This window comes from Schistocerca cancellata, chromosome 1, assembly GCF_023864275.1.
Source record: "Schistocerca cancellata isolate TAMUIC-IGC-003103 chromosome 1, iqSchCanc2.1, whole genome shotgun sequence".
In the NCBI taxonomy this organism is placed as follows: Eukaryota; Metazoa; Arthropoda; class Insecta; order Orthoptera; family Acrididae; genus Schistocerca; species Schistocerca cancellata.
Genome location: NC_064626.1, coordinates 162,709,743 through 162,729,268, shown reverse-complemented (window position 1 = coordinate 162,729,268; position 19,526 = coordinate 162,709,743). Strand labels below are relative to the sequence as shown.

Sequence of the window (19,526 nt, the reverse complement as noted above, 5' to 3'; positions counted from 1 at the left end):
CTCACCGTTTAAGACAGACGTCGCCCCCGACCCAACCCTTGTAATGACCCTCCCCCTAAGTACGTCCATGACTATTCCCGTGCCAACTGGAATGCCTACCGGGATACCCTCTCCAACCAGGTCGATAGCCACCCTTTCACCTACCACCACCCTGATGATGTCACCCATGCTGCCTCCTTTCTCCAGCAGACCTTGTCTGAGGCCGTGGAGGCCCACGTCCCTACTGTCGCCATCCACCCCCACCGTCCTACCTTACCCCCACAGGCCGTCCTCCTCTTCCATGAATCCCGCCGTCTCTACCGTGCCTTCCTCCGCACGCGTGACCTGGACACACTACGACGCCACCAGCAACTCCAGCGACACGTTCGTAATTTGCTCGCAGCTAAGAAACGCCGGGACTGGCGACAGAGACATGCACCCGTTTATATGCTACCCTACCAATCAACTCGTCCAAGTTCTGGTTGGCCTTCTGTCGCCTTACTGGAACTAAACCCTCCCCCTATTATCCTCTTTTCCATGATGATCACTCTTTCCCTGACACTCTTAGTAAGGCCAATCACTTTGCCTCCTACCTCTCCGATGTATTTTCCATCCCCGATGATCCCCAGTTCGATTACACCCTCTTCCCGGATATCCGTGATCGAACTGACACCTCTGTCCCTCCCCTCGCTCCTGGTTTCCAGTACTTGGACAACATTGCACACACGGAACTCAATGCCCCTATCACTACACAGGATCTCATTGCTACACTTCGCACAAAACGCAACACCGCTCCTGGTCACGATCGTGTCACCTACCGTCACCTTCGTGAAGCTCCTGTCTCTTTCCTCTCCACCCTGGCCAGGCTCTACAATGTAGTCCTGTCCACCGGTTACTACCCCGACCTGTGGAAAACCTCCCGTATCCTCATGTTCCTTAAACCTGGCAAACCGCCGTCCGCCGTCTCCTCCTACCGTCCCATCAGCCTTACCTCGGACTTCAGCAAGGTCCTGGAATCTATCCTCACTTGACGCATCCACCTGCATCTCCGCCAGCACCGCCTCCTTCCCGTTACCCAGTGTGGCTTTCGGCCGTCCTTCTCTTCCGACGATCTTCTCCTTCACCTCACTCATCTCCTTTCCGAACAGCTTAATCTTCCTCTCCCTAGACCTCGAACGTGCTTATGACCGCGTATGGCATTCCGGTCTCCTCTTCAAGCTCCAAACCTTCGCCCTTCCCATTACCTACGTCTGTCTGATCGGCTCCTTTCTCTCCCGCCGTCCTTCCTATGTCACCATCCATAACACAGATTCCTACACCTTTTTCCCCTCTGCCAGTGTGCCCCAAGGCTCCGTCCTCTCCCCCCTTCTGTACCTTTTGTACACGGCGGACATGCCGCCGTCGTCAGCCCCCGTCCACCTTCTCCAGTTTGCCGATGACACCGCCTTCCTTGCCCTTGCCCCTACCCTACAGCGCTCCCAACACCTTCTCCAATCCCATCTTGACCGGTTCACCGCTTGGTGCAACCAGTGGTTGCTCAGGGTCAATCCCTCCAAAACCCAGGCGATCATTGTAGGCAAAACCACCCCTTCCTTCCGCCTCCTTGATTTCTATCTCACCATCTATGGCCGTCCTATCGCCCTCACTCCCACCCTTAAGTACCTTGGCGTCACCCTCGACCGTCGCCTCTCCTGGACTCCCCACCTCCGGACAATCCAAGCCAAGGCACGCGCCCGACTCAGTCTCCTCAAGCTCCTCTCCGGCCGTACGTGGGGTCTTGACCCCTCCACATCCTCGACATCTATAAGTCCCTCATCCACCCTATCCTTTGTTATGCCCATCCGGCTTGGATCTCTGCCCCCCCTACCTTTTACAAATCCCTCCAAATCCTTGAACGCCATGCTCTCCGCCTCGCCTATCGCATCCGTCTCCCCTCCCCCACGCGGATCCTGTATGATCTCCTCCCCTTCCCCCACCTCCTCCTTTTCCTTGAAAGGATACGGATCCTGTACACCTCCCGTAAACTCGATCCTCCTCACCCACTCATCTCCCCGATCCTCTCCCACCCCCGCCCGCTGCCGCACCTGTATTCCCATGTCCCACCCGGTCTCCATCTCTCCACCCTCCTTACCCTCTCCCAAGGTGGCTTCCGCCAGCTCCCCCTCCCTGATGATGTCCTCCTCCCCTCCATCTACCCCTCCTATCAACTTTGACCGTGCCCCACCCCCCACTTCCGGTGTCCTTTCCTTTAGGCACCCTCCCTCCCTTCTCTTCCCTTCCCTTATCTTTCCTTTTCCCCGTCCCCTCCCACCACCCCTCTTCCCCCGGGCTTCCCCTCCCCCTTCCTCCCTCCCCCCCTATCTCCCCTGCCCGTGGCATCTCTGCTCTCCCCTCTCGCTCTCCCACTCCCCTTCCTCCTCCTCCTCTCTTGGCAGGTCCCCGGACTCGCACACGCATAGTGAATATTCGCGCGCCGGAGATCATCGCCATCAGTGTCTCGTGTGTGTGCTTCGTTTTGTGTTTCGTGTTCTTTCGCAGTTACAACTCCACTGTTCGCATGTGCCGTCGCTGTCCTCCGTGTTCTGTGCGCCGTGTCAACAAGTGTTAGTGTTTTTATCGTCCAGTGTGAACGGCTTCATGTCTATTGTCTTTTGTCTCTACTTTTTTTGCCCGCCATTTTCATTGTATTGTCTGTGTCGCCTCTTTGTCACATGATTGTACCACTTAAGGCTGAAGAGCGGCGTACTATGCTGCTGACAGCCCGCCTGTATGAGGTGATAAAATTACAATAAAGAAAAAAAAATGTTCCTCCGACGGGATTATTTGCATTAATTCTCTGTTATATCTCTTCATTGTAACAAAGTACAAGGCACAGTCAAATGAAAACCAAGCATACGCCACAACGGCACCATGGAATCGTTCCATTCAAAAGTAATCATCTCACGCTTTAATACAATCATCAGACTGACAGACGAAACGACCAATTTCTATTTCGTAGAACGCCGTCGGCCGCTGACGAATTCACAACTGCAGCCACTGTTGCACTTCCTCGTCCAGAATCATCCTGTTGCACGATAACGCCTGCCCTCACACTACCAATCGGACGAAGGCTACGCTTCAGTCATTTATTTTGGAAACACTGCAACTTCCTCGTTACAGCCTGGATCCTTACCCTGTAGTTTTCACATCTTTGGCACCCTGAAGAAACACGTGCGTGGAGTTCGGTTGCAGTCGGAAAAGCAAATGCAAGAGAGGGTACGATTGCGGATCCAATAGTGGCCGACCGCGTTCTAGGAAACAGGAATTGATTGTCTGGTTACCAGTGGGATAAATTTCTTAAAGCGTGCGGTGATTACTTTTGAATGGAACCATTCCAAGGTTCGGTTGTGGTGCTTCTGTGGTTTTCATTTGACTGCCCCTCACAGACAAGAATTGTTGGTTTTGATTCAGTGTAACGATTTTCACGTATCTACACTCCTGGAAATTGAAATAAGAACACCGTGAATTCATTGTCCCAGGAAGGGGAAACTTTATTGACACATTCCTGGGGTCAGATACATCACATGATCACACTGACAGAGCCACAGACACATAGACACAGGCAACAGAGCATGCACAATGTCGGCACTAGTACAGTGTATATCCACCTTTCGCAGCAATGCAGGCTGCTATTCTCCCATGGAGACGATCGTAGAGATGCTGGATGTAGTCCTGTGGAACGGCTTGCCATGCCATTTCCACCTGGCGCCTCAGTTGGACCAGCGTTCGTGCTGGACGTGCAGACCGCGTGAGACGACGCTTCATCCAGTCCCAAACATGCTCAATGGGGGACAGATCCGGAGATATTGCTGGCCAGGGTAGTTGACTTACACCTTCTAGAGCACGTTGGGTGGCACGGGATACATGCGGACGTGCATTGTCCTGTTGGAACAGCAAGTTCCCTTGCCGGTCTAGGAATGGTAGAACGATGGGTTCGATGACGGTTTGGATGTACCGTGCACTATTCAGTGTCCCCCCGACTATCACCAGTGTGTACGGCCAGTGTAGGAGATCGCTCCCCACACCATGATGCCGGGTGTTGGCCCTGTGTGCCTCGGTCGTATGCAGTCCTGATTGTGGCGCTCACCTGCACGGCGCCAAACACGCATACGACCATCATTGGCACCAAGGCAGAAGCGACGCTCATCGCTGAAGACGACACGTCTCCATTCGTCCCTCCATTCACGCCTGTCGCGACACCACTGGAGGCGGGCTGCACGATGTTGGGGCGTGAGCGGAAGACGGCCTAACGGTGTGCGGGACCGTAGCCCAGCTTCATGGAGACGGTTGCGAATGGTCCTCTCCGATACCCCAGGAGCAACAGTGTCCCTAATTTGCTGGGAAGTGGCGGTGCGGTCCCCTACGGCACTGCGTAGGATCCTACGGTCTTGGCGTGCATCCGTGCGTCGCTGCGGTCCGGTCCCAGGTCGACGGGCACGTGCACCTTCCGCCGACCACTGGCGACAACATCGATGTACTGTGGAGACCTCACGCTCCACGTGTTGAGCAATTCGGCGGTACGTCCACCCGGCCTCCCGCATGCCCACTATACGCCCTCGCTCAAAGTCCGTCAACTGCACATACGGTTCACGTCCACGCTGTCGCGGCATGCTACCAGTGTTAAAGACTGCGATGGAGCTCCGTATGCCACGGCAAACTGGCTGACACTGACGGCGGCGGTGCACAAATGCTGCGCAGCTAGCGCCATTCGACGGCCAACACCGCGGTTCCTGGTGTGTCCGCTGTGCCGTGCGTGTGATCATTGCTTGTACAGCCCTCTCGCAGTGTCCGGAGCAAGTATGGTGGGTCTGACACACCGGTGTCAATGTGTTCTTTTTTCCATTTCCAGGAGTGTATTAATGTTTACCAGGAATTTCGCAGCACAATATGCTGCTGTAACATAGCATCCCAGGAATGAATCTATAATACGTATATCGTAACGCCCAACTTACGCCACAGAGTGACGGAGAGCCATAGTCAGAAGCGAAGGTAATGTCTAGCGCACCTCAAGGCAGTGCGATGGGCCACTGGTGATTCAGCTAAACAGATCAGTTCAAATATTTCTGGAACCGTTTAAGATATCGTAATTTTGTTGCCACCCAGATGAATTGTAAGAAGAATCCTCACTAAACGACACACACTATCCGATCAAAAGTATCCGGACACCCCTATGTAATGCTGAATTGACCACTATATGTCACGAGAGGCGGACCCACCAGTATAAAAGGGTGGTGAGAATTGTTTTGTCAATAGACAAACAGTAACAGTAGAAGGTGTCGGTAAGGAAAGCTTACTTCAAATGTGGGTTAGTCATTGGACGCTATCTGAGTAACAAACCAACGGAGACATTTCAATCCTTCTAAAACTGCCCACGTCGACTGTTCTACATCTACTTCTACATCTACATGGTTACTCTGCAATTCACAATTAACTGCCTGGAAGAGCGTTCATCGAACCATTTTTATACTGATGTGAATCTTCAGGTTTTGGCGGTGCAAAGACTGTTCCATTAAATTCCATGTGAATGTGGCCTTTCTTACATTGAACAAACAACCCTTACTGTCCAAGAAAGATGTACAGAACACCGGAGGTACACACGACTTTTGCAACCTAACAAGTCGGCAGTGGCAGAACACTGTATTGATACTGGTCACAGTATGTTGTATGATAACGTCGAAATTTTGGCAACTACATGATCTTTTTGGGACTCGATAGTCAAGGAGGCAATTTAAATTCGCTTGACGTCGAATTTAATTAATAGAGACAGTGGTTTCAACCTTGATAAAGCATGGAATCCGGCACTTGCTGTAATAAACTCACAAAGACGCCGTTACAGTGCAACTCACAATGACATATCGACATGCCAACACAGATCGACTGCGTAGTCATAGATGTAACTCGCACATTGTGCACGTCTCTGCCGCCGACCAACGTCTCTGGCGCATTTGCATCTGTGGCCGCATGCCCATTTGCGCGGTACACGAGTATAAAGGGACGAAGCGAGCACTGGAGCGGCAGTCTTGCGGCTCACCTGAAGATGGCTCAACGTTATACGGCAGAAATATTAGAAGAAGAAGGAGAACCTTGCGGCTGAACACCCGAAACTAATGGAACATTTTCATACTACTTCTCTGCCAATCCACTCTCGAATGGCGCGTGGGAAAAAGGAACACCTAAATCTTCCCGTTCGAGCTCTGATTTCTCTTATTTTATTATGATGATCATTTCTCCCTACGCAGGTGGGCGTCAACAAAATATTTTCGCATTCGGAAGAGAAAGTTGCTGATTGAAATTTCGTAAATAGATTTCGCAGGAAAGAAAACCGCCTTTGTTTCAGTGACTGCCACCCCAACTCGCGTATCATATCAGTGACACTCTCACCCCTGTTGTGCGATAACACGGCACGAGCTGCCATTCTTTGCACATTTTCGATGTCCTTCGTCAATTCTACCTGGTAAGGATCCCACACCGCGCAGCATTATTCCAGCAGAGGACGGAGGAGTGTAATGTAGGCTGTCTCTTTAGTGGGTTTGTCGCATCTTCTAAGTGTTCTGCCAACGAAGCGCAGTCTTTGTTTCGCCTTCCCCTTAATATTATCTATGTGGTCTTTCCAATTTAAGTTGCTCGTAATTGTAATTCATAGGTATTTAGTCGAATTGACAGCCCTTAGATTTCTGCGATTTATCATAGATCCAAAATTTATCGGATTTCTTTCAGTACCCATGTGGATGACTTCGCACTTTTCTTTGTTTAGTGCCAATTGCCACTTTTCGCACCATACAGAAATTCTCTCTAGATCATTTTGTAATTGGTGGTCTGATGATTTTAATAGACGGTAAATTACAGCGTCTCTCAAACAATGCAAGGGGGCTGCTCAGATTATCACCTAAATCATTTATGTAAATCAGGAACAGCAGAGGGCCTATGACACTACCTTGCGGAACGCCAGATATCACTTCTGTTCTACTCGATGATTTACCATCTATCACTACGAACTCTGACCTCTCTGAGAGGAAATCACGAATCCAGTCACACAACTGACACGATACTCCATATGCACGCAATTTGATTAATTGTTGCTTGTGAGGAACGGTATCAAAAAGTCTTCTGGAAATCTAGTAATATGGAATCGATATGAGATCTTTTGTCGACAGGACTCATTATTCATGGGAATAAAGAGCTAGCCGTGTTGCACAACAACGGTATTTTCTGAATCCGTTTTGGTTATGTATCAATAATTCATTTTCTTCAAGGTGATTCATAATGTTCGAGTACAGTATATGCCCCAAAATCCTACGGCAAATTGAGGTCAGTGATATGGGTCTGTAATTGAATGCGTTACTCCTGTTTCGTTTCTTGAATATTTGTGTGACCTGTACTACTTTCCAGTATTTAGGAACAGACCTTTCGTCAAGTGAGCGGTTGTATATAATCGCTGATAGCGTTACTGAGATGTTTAGCAAACTCAAGTGGCAGACTCTGCAAGAGAGGCGCTATGCATCGCTGTGTAGCTTGCTGTCCAGGTTTCGAGAGGGTGCGTTTCTGGATGAGGTATCGAATATATATTGCTTCCCCCTACTTATACCTCCCGAGGAGATCACGAATGTAAAATCAGAGAGATTCGAGCGCGCACGGAGGCTTTCCGGCAGTCGTTCTTCCCGCGAACCATACGCGACTGGAACAGAAAAGGGAGGTAATGACAGTGACACGTAAAGTGCCCTCCGCCACACACCGTTGGGTGGCTTGCGGAGTATAGATGTAGATGTAGATGAAATAAGCGGAAGGAATCACTTGTGAGTTCCAAAAAGCTACCAGCAGTCCGTTTAGTACAATTACTATGGGTTGTTGTTTTTGTTGTTGTGGTCTTCAGTCCGGAGACTGGTTTGATGCAGTTCTCCACGCTACTCTATCCTGTGCAAGCTTCTTCATCTCCCAGTACCTACCGCAACTTACATCCTTCTGAATCTGCTTAGTGTATTCATCTCTTGGTCTCCTTCTACGATTTTTACCCTCCACACTGCCCTCCAATACTAAATTGGTGATCCCTTGATCCCTCAGAACATGTCCTACCAACCGATCCCATCTTCTAGTCAAGTTATGTTACAAATTCCTCTTATCCCCAATTGTATCCAATACCTCCTCATTAGTTATGTGATCTACCTATCTAATCTTCAGCATTCTTCTGTAGCACCACATATCGAAAGCTCCTATTCTCTTCTTGTCCAAACTATTTATCGTCCACGTTTCACTTCCATACATAGCTACACTCCATACAAATACTTTCAGAAACGACTTCCTGACACTTAAATCTATACTTGATGTTATCAAATTTCTCTTCTTTAGAAACTCTTTTCTTGCCATTGCGAGTCTACATTTTATATCCTCTCTTCTTCGACTACCATCAGTTATTTTACTGCCCAAATAGCAAAACTCCTTTACTACTTTAAGTGTCTCATTTCCTGATCTAATTCCCTCAGCATCACCCGATTTAATTCGACTACCTTCCATTATCCTCGTTTTGCTTTTGTTGATGTTCATCTTAAATCCTCATTTCAAAACACTGTCCATTCCGTTCAACTGCTCTTCCAAGTCCTTTGCTGTCTCTGACAGAATTACAATGTCATCGGTGAACCTCAAAGTTTTTATTTCTTCTCCATGGATTTTAATACCTACTCCGAATTTTCCTTGTTTCCTTTACTGCTTGCTCAATATACAGATTGAATAACATCGGGGATAGGCTACAACCCTGTCTCACTCCCTTCCCAACCACTGCTCCCCTTTCATGTCCCTCGACTCTTATAACTCGACTCTTATAACTGGTTTCTGTACAAATTGTAAATAGCCTTTCGCTCCCTGTATTTTACCCCTGCCATCTTCAGAATTTGAAAGAGTATTCCAGTCAACATTGTCAAAAGCTTTCTCTAAGTCTACAAATGCTAGAAACGTAGGTGTAGGGATTTAAAAAGAATGGGGTGTAACAGCCGAGCAGCTTCTCACAAGCCACACATTTCTAAAAATGGTTCAAATGGCTCTGAGCACTATGGGACTCAACTGCTGAGGTCATTAGTCCCCTAGAACTTAGAACTAGTTAAACCTGACTAACCTAAGGACATCACACACATCCATGCCCGAGGCAGGATTCGAACCTGCGACCGCAGCGGTCTCGCGGTTCCAGACTGCAGCGCCAGAACCGCGCGGTCACTTCGGCCGGCCCACGCATTTCTCCAGTCAATGTTAAGCAACGCTTGAGCTGGTGCAAAGAGCGACACCACTCTGCACTGGATGACTGGAAACGAGGAATTTGGAGTGATGAATCAGACTATATTCTGTTAGATCCTATGTAACTGTTAGTGGAGGAACGGCTCGGAGACGATGATTGTATCCATATTGTAACGCCCCAAGGACAGAAAACCCCAATTAACAAACTCTGTGGAAACTTAAAGTAGGGAAGTGAGTCATCTGGACAGTGATGGCAACTATTGACGATAAAATCTACACTGGTAATATTTTGATTAACACCTATATTATTCAAATACTGAGAATATCATACAAAAAGGGGGAGATAAAAGGAAAGGATTATCATAGATTCTTTATCAAACATCTACAGAATAAATTCAAAATCGTATGAACGAAGATTAAATCCAAGAAAGTAATTCAGTCAAAGATTACATTTACCATGGAAGAGAGTTGTAGCCGCATCGAAAAGGAAATTCCATGCGACTACAATGCAACTCGGATATGGAAAGGTTCTAGTCAGATGCTCTTGAGTCGCTCTAGAGTACTTTTGCGATAGTTGTCTGGACGCGAACGCTATTAGATTGTTTCAGTTTTGGAAGTTTCATAATTCGTTAGAGACTCAAGTATTGCTCAGTCATTCGATGACGAAAGTTAATCTTTACCGTTCTCAACGCGACGGTATAGTAAGAGGAGTGTTAGACTTCGATTGAGTGATATTGCTGTATCGGACTTAGCCTCCGTACTGATGAGCAGTTACAAACCTTGAGAGCAAAGAATCAACAACAGAAAAACAATTCGTTGTCTTGAGTAGGACACAGTAAAAGGAAGACACGAAGAAAGACAAGTGCGCTGATTAGTCAAAAGTTGTCGTAGCGTCACTATTACTGAATTGAACGGAAGTTAATCTTGAATGACATATCGGTGTGCGTGTGTTGTAGGGACAAACAATTAATTACAGAAAGAACAATAAAATCTGATTCAAAAGGTAAATCTTACGTGTCGCCTAACTCATTAAACGGACAATACAATGTGTATTAACGCACGTTGATTGAATCTTTAAACATTTTAAGTGACTAAGTGTATACATGAATAATGGACAGTGAATAGTGATTAGTTTAAACCAGTATTACGGCGTATTAAAAAAAATTACTCCAACAAAAGTTATCTCTGGAGTTACGTCGAACAGTTGTTAATAACTGGACGTAGCAACGGCATAGCAACGGAGTAGTAGACAGCAAATTTTCATCCCATCTATGTACGATGTGAAAAACGACCGTAATGATGAAATCAAGAATCAAGATTTTATTCCATCACAGAACTAACCGGGCATAAAAATAAAAGTAAACGATTGCAGTTTACCAGTTCTCACAAGCGGAGAAGTTGCGGACAGATAACAGAAAATTTCTAAACCACGCGAGGAGTTGTGTTCTTACGAGAGTTACAGGTGCTGTTCCACGTCACACCGACGGGGACCAACATCGTTACGGGTCACGTCTCTTCCCGGCGAGTGAAGGAGGAGGGAAAGGACGTCACAATATGACGTCACAATACGACGTTACAATACGACAATGTACCCTGTCGTAAAGCAACACCTATAAGGCCATGGTTTGTGGACAATAACATTTCTGAACCAAACGCAAAACCTTTGTGATGAGTTAAAATCACGATTTTACTCCAGACCCGATCTTCCAATATCACTTCCTTCTCTGGTTTCGGATCTTGAGGAAGCATGGTTTGCTGCTCCTCCACAGATTTCCAGATAAATCACTGGAGGTTTCCCCAGCAGAGTTAACGCCGCCATAAAGGGAAAGGTTAGACACATCCCATATTAATGTCCACTACCAGATGTCCGGATACTTTTGATTGTACCTATATTAATTACATGTATATTGGTATCAACTTCGCCAGCCGGGGTTGCCGAGCGGTTCTAGGCGCTACAGTCTGGAACCGCGCGACCGCTACGGTCGCAGGTTCGAATCCTGCCTCGGGCATGGATGTGTGTCATGTCCTTAGGTTAGTTAGGTTTAAGTAGTTCTAAGTTCTAGGGGAGTGATGACCTCAGAAGTTAAGTCCCATAGTGCTCAGAGCCATTTGAACCTATCCCTTTTTTTTGTGTCGACTTCACTTTTTCAAGTAGTACTACAGCAGTTTTTCTCCCTAGTATCGTAGATCTCAAAGATCTCAAGATTATGCAACCGCATTTCACTCTTTGATATTCAATAACAAGTTTCAGATCAATTACAATATTTAGAATTAATCTGTTTGGAATATAAAACCGATTACTATCTTATGCGACAGTTAGTGTTATCGTAATTGTGTAACTATCTAGATCGGCTGCTGGAGCGCTCCAGCTTGAGGCGGCGAAGAGAGACTAATTACAAATTTGCAATACATGCGAATGCGTCTTATTTCGCGGAACTGCATTGATGAATACTTATTTGAAAATCAGATGAATAATATGTTCGTTTTGGAGCGACGCTTCAACATGTCTCTTGCAAGATGTCAGCGTAGGCGAACTGCATCATGGCTGGATTTTGAAACTCGTATTGTTTGAAGGACGGTGTGGCCGAGCGGTTCTAGGCGCTTCAGTCTGGAACCGCGCGACCGGTACAGTCGCAGGTTCGAATCCTGCCACGGGCATGGATGTGTATCATGTCCTTAGCTTAGTTAGGTTTAGGTAGTTCTAAGCTCTAGGGAACTGATGATCTCAGAGGTTGTCCCATAGTGCTCAGAGCCATTATTTGAAAAACTTCGGTCTAAGGCAAGGGGGAAAGAAATGAAGAGCTATTTATACGCGTTTTTATAGCTGGTTACAACTATGTTATTTAGTGTTGTTATGTTATACCCTAATATGGCAAGTAGTGATGTTTTCGGATGTACGTAGTTAACATGAAAGGGCTCGAATTCTAACGATGAAAATAAATAATCTGGTGAAATTTCAGATTTGTCATAGAAGGATTGCGTTTTTTTATTGATGATGGTCGTGATGGATGGTATGTTTGCATCTTGTTGCTTAACTGTGTTCGGAACAAACCAGGTTGTAAATATCGAATAAAATCACCTTCAGCCGGCTAAATTTTCAGTTGCTGTTTTACTTCAACAACCAGTTTCAGCGCTACATTATGCCATCTTCAGGTCTCCTAACCGATGTGTATAAAGAATCCCACCTCTGGTCCAGTCAAAAAACTCAGTGACTAGTATCTGTAGTTTTTTGACACAGCGATCACTTCGATCAACACTTGTCGGCAAGTGGTGACGATAAACTCCCAAAAAATACACAGAGAGGGAGTCCACTTCATCTATTACTGGATGACATAAATTCTGCAACCTGTAGTTTGGTGACACATATAGCGAAGCTTATGAAGACACTGGTGACATATTGTCCCCACCACGCCAAGAGCATATGTATATGTATATAAGATATTTATTTATTTATCTAACTTGATCAAAAATGGCTCTGAGCACTATGGGACTCTACTTCTGAGGTCATCAGTCCCCTAGAACTTAAAACTACTTAAACCTAACTAACCTAAGGACATCACACACATCCATGCCCGAGGCAGGATTCGAACCTCCGACCGTAGCGGTCTCGCGGTTCCAGTCTGTAGCGCCTAGAACCGCTCGGCCACTCCGGCCGGCTCTAACTTGATCAGATTAGGGCCTTCAGGACCTCTCTTACATCGGACCTCGGTTTCACACATACATTATATTTTTACGTCACTGTTACTCAAGAAATAACAATGATTTTAATATACTAAATGGTAATAGAATGGTGGTTGTCGAATTAAAAATTGTTTGGTTGTATTTAAAGACAAGGTGAATAACATTACTAAGAACTAACAACATTCACAGTTAGTAGTATTACTAGTTATTCTGCTGCTGTTAGTAATAATAATGATAGATAGAAAATGTATTTATAGGTGTACAAAAATGATATCTTCTGGCATAGCGAGATCTGACGGGGAGAAATTTAGGTAGACTGGGCCAGCTAAGAGCTATGGGAAATGAGGAATGAGGAAGATCTGGTTGGAAAGAAGCACACTTAATTGTAACTGGATTACGACTGCATCAGTGAATGAAGGCAAACATTATACCATTAATTGTCTTTCGTGGCTGGAGCTGTTATTCGGTTCCTTGATATAATGAGGAAAAGCCGCTGAGTGATGAAGTGAAGTGGGACAGGAGTGATTTTGCACTGATGGGTACGGGTGTTTATGTCATGTTGTTCAGACAAGGGCGTTAAGGTCGCGGAGATAAGTGAGCAGGCATTGGTAACACGGTAAAACAGCATTGCTATTTGCATGATAACGAAAACTGACAAAGAGTCGAACGTTACAGATATATCGAACGCAGGCGTGCATCACTAATTCCGGCACCGTGAATATTCCTGAGAAATATGTTACTGGATAACATCGCTATAGTCAACAACTGGAAGTAATGGGCCTGTACAACTTTCTTTCCAAATCAAAAGGGAAGAACGTATTATATTTTTCTAGAGCATAGTGAGATGCCGATTCATTTTTGCACATTGCAGCTAAGTGCTCAACACACTTTAGCTTTTCATCTATAGACTACAACTTTTTACTGAAGGAGAGAAAACGATTTTTATCCCATTTAGGATTAATGTTGATAGTGATTCCCAATATTTCTGGCTAATGAGCCTAGACTGACCAACCAGAACCACTTGGACTGAGCTTTAACCCTACATTCTGTGCCTATTCTTATAGTGCACACACGTTCAAAATGGTTCAAATGGCTCTAAGCACTATGGGACTTAACATCTGAGGTCATCAGTGCCCTAGAATTTAGAACTACTTGAACCTAACTAACCTAAGGACATCACACACATCCATGCCCGAGGCAGGATTCGAACCTGCGACCGTAGCAGTCGTGCGGGCACACACGTCACCACTGCAATTCTCGAGAGCTCTCTTCAGCATTATTGATTTTGTTTTTAGATATAAGCGGAGGTCACCAACCTGCATGTGGTACTTACAGTTGGACAGAACTGATGACACGGCATTGACATATGATGAAAAGAGTCTAGGACCTAATGCTGAACCCTAGCAGATGGGTGATACTATGTGTACCCCATTGCGATTTCATGGCACCTGGACAAAGGTGATCTGTTTGTCAACTCTGGCGTCACATCATTCAAATCCTACCAGAAGGGTCATACTATCTGTTTTCATTGCGGCCACATGGCACCTGGACAAAGGTGATCTGTTTGTCAACTCTGGCGTCACATCATTCAAATCCTACCAGAAGGGTCATACTATCTGTTTTCATTGCGGCCACATGGCACCTGGACAAAGGTGATCTGTTTGTCAACTCTGGCGTCACATCATTCAAATCCTACCAGAAGGGTCATACTATCTGTTTTCATTGCGGCCACATGGCACCTGGACAAAGGTGATCTGTTTGTCAACTCTGGCGTCACATCATTCAAATCCTACCAGAAGGGTCATACTATCTGTTTTCATTGCAGCCACATGGCACCTGGACAAACGTGATCTGTTTGTCAACTCTGGCGTCACATCATTTAAATGCTAGCAGGCAGGTGATATTATCTGTCTCCACCGCGATTTCATGGCGCCTGGACAAAGGTGATTCGCGTCTCAGATTTGACGTCACGTCACTCGAACCCTAGCAGACGGGTGATACTATGTGTCTCCATTGCGACTTCATGGCACCTGGACAAAGGTGATCTGCTTCTCTGCTTTGACGTCATGTACTCTTTATGCGGGTGCGATTAGAATACCCACCACAAATGATAGAGAAGCGTAGAACTGGTTCGACACATGCTCAGCACCACTTTTTTCAATGGTGCCTTAAGATCTATGAATAGGTAGACGTTAATTATCAACACATCGAGGAAACAACGCTTGGAACCTCTTGGTCAAGGAAAAGTCGCTCTATAAGTAGGTGGACGACACGTTCGTAGTGTGGCTTGATGGGAATAAAAAACTGATGGACATTAGGTGACGCTCGAACAGCACAAATTTTACCACAGAAGTAAAGACAGTTGTCTTCCTTTGTTGGACCTTTTAATAAAGAAGAAATGGGATGGTACACTTGAGCTTCCTGTGTACCGTAAGAAAATGCACACAGACCTCAGTCTAAGCACTACAAAATGCCATTATCCAGCACAGCGCTTCTTGGCAGCCACTTCCCTAGTGCACATAGCCCAAGCCGTTTGCGGCAAAGTGGTCTTGCCCCATCAGTTACATCATCTACGTGAGAGATTTACCGGGAACCGCTACTTGGATGTGCGAATAAAACGCGCTCTCAGGACAGACGACCAGAGGAAAGGAGAGACATTACGGCAAAGGCCTAGCATTCTTAACGTATGCTGCTGGACCGCACACCGCCAAGACAGCCAGGATCTTGGAGAAGCATAATGGTTAGGCGGGTTATCTGCCCTACACGAAAAACTGAAGACATGCTGGGCTCCATAACATATCCTTTAGGACTTAGTACATCTATTGTGTATGGCATCATATATGAGTGTGCCCGCCAGTACATCAGTCAAACGCAATGCCACATCTCACAAGGGATGTGTAGAACGCGAGAGCATCATCGTCCACCTTGGTTGCTCAGAAAAGCACGTGGTAACGGAGCACAGCATCACGGAGGGACTTATTTTCAGCTACGAAGTTGCTACGTCGCGTTGTGGGTTTCTTGGATTCTATAACCAAGGAAGCGCTGGAAATAAGACTGCATGAAAATCTAGTGAACAGGAATAACGGCTTCCTTCTTAGCTCTGCTTGACTAGACGTAGTATCAAAAATTCGGAAGGAGCGTTTCCTGATTAGAGCGCCAGCAATGTACAGGATGGACTTTTGGGCACGGTATATATCGCGTGGCCACTTCCTCACTATCTCTTCCTCCACCAAGACTGGTATCACGGAAGAAATACGTTTCTTTGCACGTCTCCCTTAGCAGATTTCAAAACTACTAAAACTAAAGGAGCATTTGATGTTTGGTACCAAGTGTAGGAAACCTCTCAGATGACGAAAGGATAAAACTTTGCACTGATTCAACAACACATTCCCAGGAGAACGCGGTAGTCAATTACAACTTTCATGACAACGTACAGCATCGATCATAAAAATGCGAAATACACACGTGTGTGCATCTCTACAGAAATAAAGGTTTAATCTATCCATACTGCAAAGACCACCTCTCAGAAGTAGCAGATCTGAATCAGCTTCTTCTTGGCTGTTTCTGCTAAACCAGTCATTAGGTTAGACTTCATGATGCAATCGCCAAACTGGGAATTCCCGTCCCACAAGTGTCACGAACCTTGCTTGTCAGCAAAAATCTACAGGGTGTCCAAAAAGTCTTTCCCTGATTACATAAATTGATAACTCAGGCTAGAAGTAAGATACAAATATGAAACTGGTGTCTAATTATTTACAAACTATCAAAGTTTTTTTCACACATCAGTAAAATTCCACTTCCATTGTTGCCCAATGACAGCACACGTCGATATGACTTTGCAGTCGAAATGCTATCACGTATTGAGGACGATGATGGTTATCTCAGATGAATTGCCTTTTCCGACGAAGCGACCTTCTTTGTCTTTGGAGTAGTGAATCGCCATAATGTGCGCATTTGGGGTTCACAACTCCCTGGCGAGGTCGTGGAGTGCACCAGAGGCAGTCCAAAGGTGAATGTTTGGTGCGCGCTATTGCACGATCGAATTATCGGGCCATTCTTCTTCGCTGAGGCTACCATCACATCTGCAGTGTATCTGGACATGTTGCAACTGTATGCTGTTCCTAAGTTGCTTCAGTATCACCCCGATGTCTTGTTTCAGCAAGATGGTGTACAGCCTCATTGGAGTTTGGACGTCCGTGCCTATCTCGATATGACCTTTCCTGGGCGATGGATTGGTCGTGATGGGCCAACGTTTTTGGCCTCCAAGCTCTCCTGACATAACCCCATTAGACTTCTTTCTATGGGGTTATGTCAAGGACGAGGCCTACCGAATATGTGTACCAGATCTTGAAACCCTGCGGCAACGGATAACCACAGTCGTTGAATCGATCCCTCCAGTGATGTTGGCTAATGTGTGGACGGAAACTGAATATCGCCTAGATGTGCTACGTGCTACCAAGGGTGCTCATGTGGAAGTTTACTGATGTGTGAAAAAAACTTTGATAGTTTGTAAACAATTAGACACCAGTTTCATATTTGTATCTTACTTCTAGCCTGAGTTATCAATTTATGTAATAAGGGAAAGACTTTTCGGACACCCTGTATATCCACATCGCAAGATACTTTCAAGAGACGGACATTCATCTCTTAAATTTCAAGATGTGAAGACACCTAGCCACAGCAGTTTACAGGTGCACACCAGTAACTGCTACCAGAACAAGAAATCATGTGTAGTCATTCTATAATTGGTTGTTTGTGTGTGTTACTCACTTGCTCAATGTGTTGTTCAATCACAGTGATGTACCTTATAAAACTTACTACAGTGGAAAATGGTTGCCGATTATTAACACCCTCAGTACAAGAATAAGGAAGTTTATATGTTCGCGTTAACAATATATAATTAAGAAATGGTGAGATATATCGAAAATCCGCTGTTAACATAATGAATTGTGTAATATTAAATATCAATATAATTGGCTAAATAGCTGGGGAACTAGAGACCAAATAAATACAATAAAATAAATAAATACCTAGCACTGTGGCTTCTCATTTCCGAGCGCTCTTGATTGGCCTGCCTGCTATGACTCCAGAAGATGAAAGAGAAGATCCGGAATAGATAAATAGCAGCGTCAGACAGAATGCAAACACTTACGTGTGTATTAAAGGTTCGTCTAGTCTATATCACTTATGGACATAAGTGGTAACGGACTGACAACCAGAGCAAAACAATTCCTGTGGAATATGTTGGTTCTTTCTGCTGTGTTATATAGCTGTAAAATCTGGGGCGTGACTGCAGAAACTCACCCATACAAGATAAAAATGTTGCAAAATAAGGCACTAAGAATACTAAAAGACATAACCTGGTTGCTGTAAGTCTATCTTGGTACGTGGAACATATGCCACAGTGCCTCGTACTTTCTGCAGTATTCATCTCCTATGATTGGCTCTTTTCTATAAGTTCTCTATGTTCTGTATTATTTTGAATCTTAACGTTTGCGACACCCCGTATATCACGAACAGTGAGTTGCTTCACTTACGAGAAGTACGACCCTTTAAGAGTCACGTGCTGAGTTCCGTTTACTAGTATATTCTCATTCCAGTCACAAACCTGGAATGGCACGAAACAAGTACGATTTGCAGCAGGGGTTGTGCTCCTGAAGGCGAAAATCGAACGTAGGAAACAAATTTCCGCTGGGGGAGTTTACATTTTAAGGCCTGACTCGATTTAGCTAATCGACCGAATATCAATTTTAAGATTGTCATTAGTTTTTCACGAACGATGTCTGGATATTGGTTGTTAGTTACTAATTTAGATAACAGAATCACAGTTTTTGTTCTATTAACATAGGAAGTCGACAAGTTCCTGCTCAATCTAATATTTTTTCTTCTCTTTCGCTGTACAAAGCTTCATTTCGTCCAGTTTAGTCAGCATTTCTAAAAGCACCTGACATCTAGTACGTTTCAAAAACGGTTGGACGTTTACATCGGAGTGAATATTGACTGTGGAAGAAGAAATCTAGTCGCTAGATCTGGGTTACCAAAATCGTCAGTCAAATGTTTACATGATAAGCAACAAACGGTATTGATAAATCGTTCTACCAACTTCGGATCTGGGAGCATCATGTAAACTTAGCGAGTGACTGCTACTCTTGAATAGTTTCAAAGGGGCCGGCTTGCTGAACGTCCCCATTCGGCAAACGGATCACCAATAACAGTGTGACATGGTCTCAGCCCATGAAACACTATGCATGAGTTTGGAATTTAATTCAAGACAACAGTGCGCAGTGTCTGGTATCAGAAGACATAGAATTTATATGGAAATTGAAGGGGGATTACTGTTATCATCTGTAGCGGGACATCAGGCGGAATCAGCGGCGACGAGTGAAAATGTGTATCAGACCGGGATTCGAACCCGGGATCTCCTACTTACTAGGCAAGTTCGGTAACCGTCCGGGACCGATATCGCAACTGCACGGACTACCTTCGGTACGCCTCACGGCCTATCCACACCCCTATCGAGCACCATCTATCCGTAGTCTCCATCCATAGAATTTACGTCACCATTTCACCTCCCTTTTACAACTAAAAGTGATGCTAATTTCTTTCAT

At 45.5% G+C, this 19,526-nt stretch overlaps 2 protein-coding genes across 4 annotated transcripts in view; one reads left to right on the top strand and one right to left on the bottom strand.

The window, feature by feature from the left end:
* LOC126167862 (organic cation transporter protein-like) overlaps positions 1-19,526 on the top strand; it is a 313,728-nt gene that overhangs the window by 9,221 nt on the left and 284,981 nt on the right. The gene's annotated exons all lie outside the window — the stretch shown is intronic.
* LOC126167908 (organic cation transporter protein-like) overlaps positions 1-19,526 on the bottom strand; it is a 168,842-nt gene that overhangs the window by 148,041 nt on the left and 1,275 nt on the right. The gene's annotated exons all lie outside the window — the stretch shown is intronic.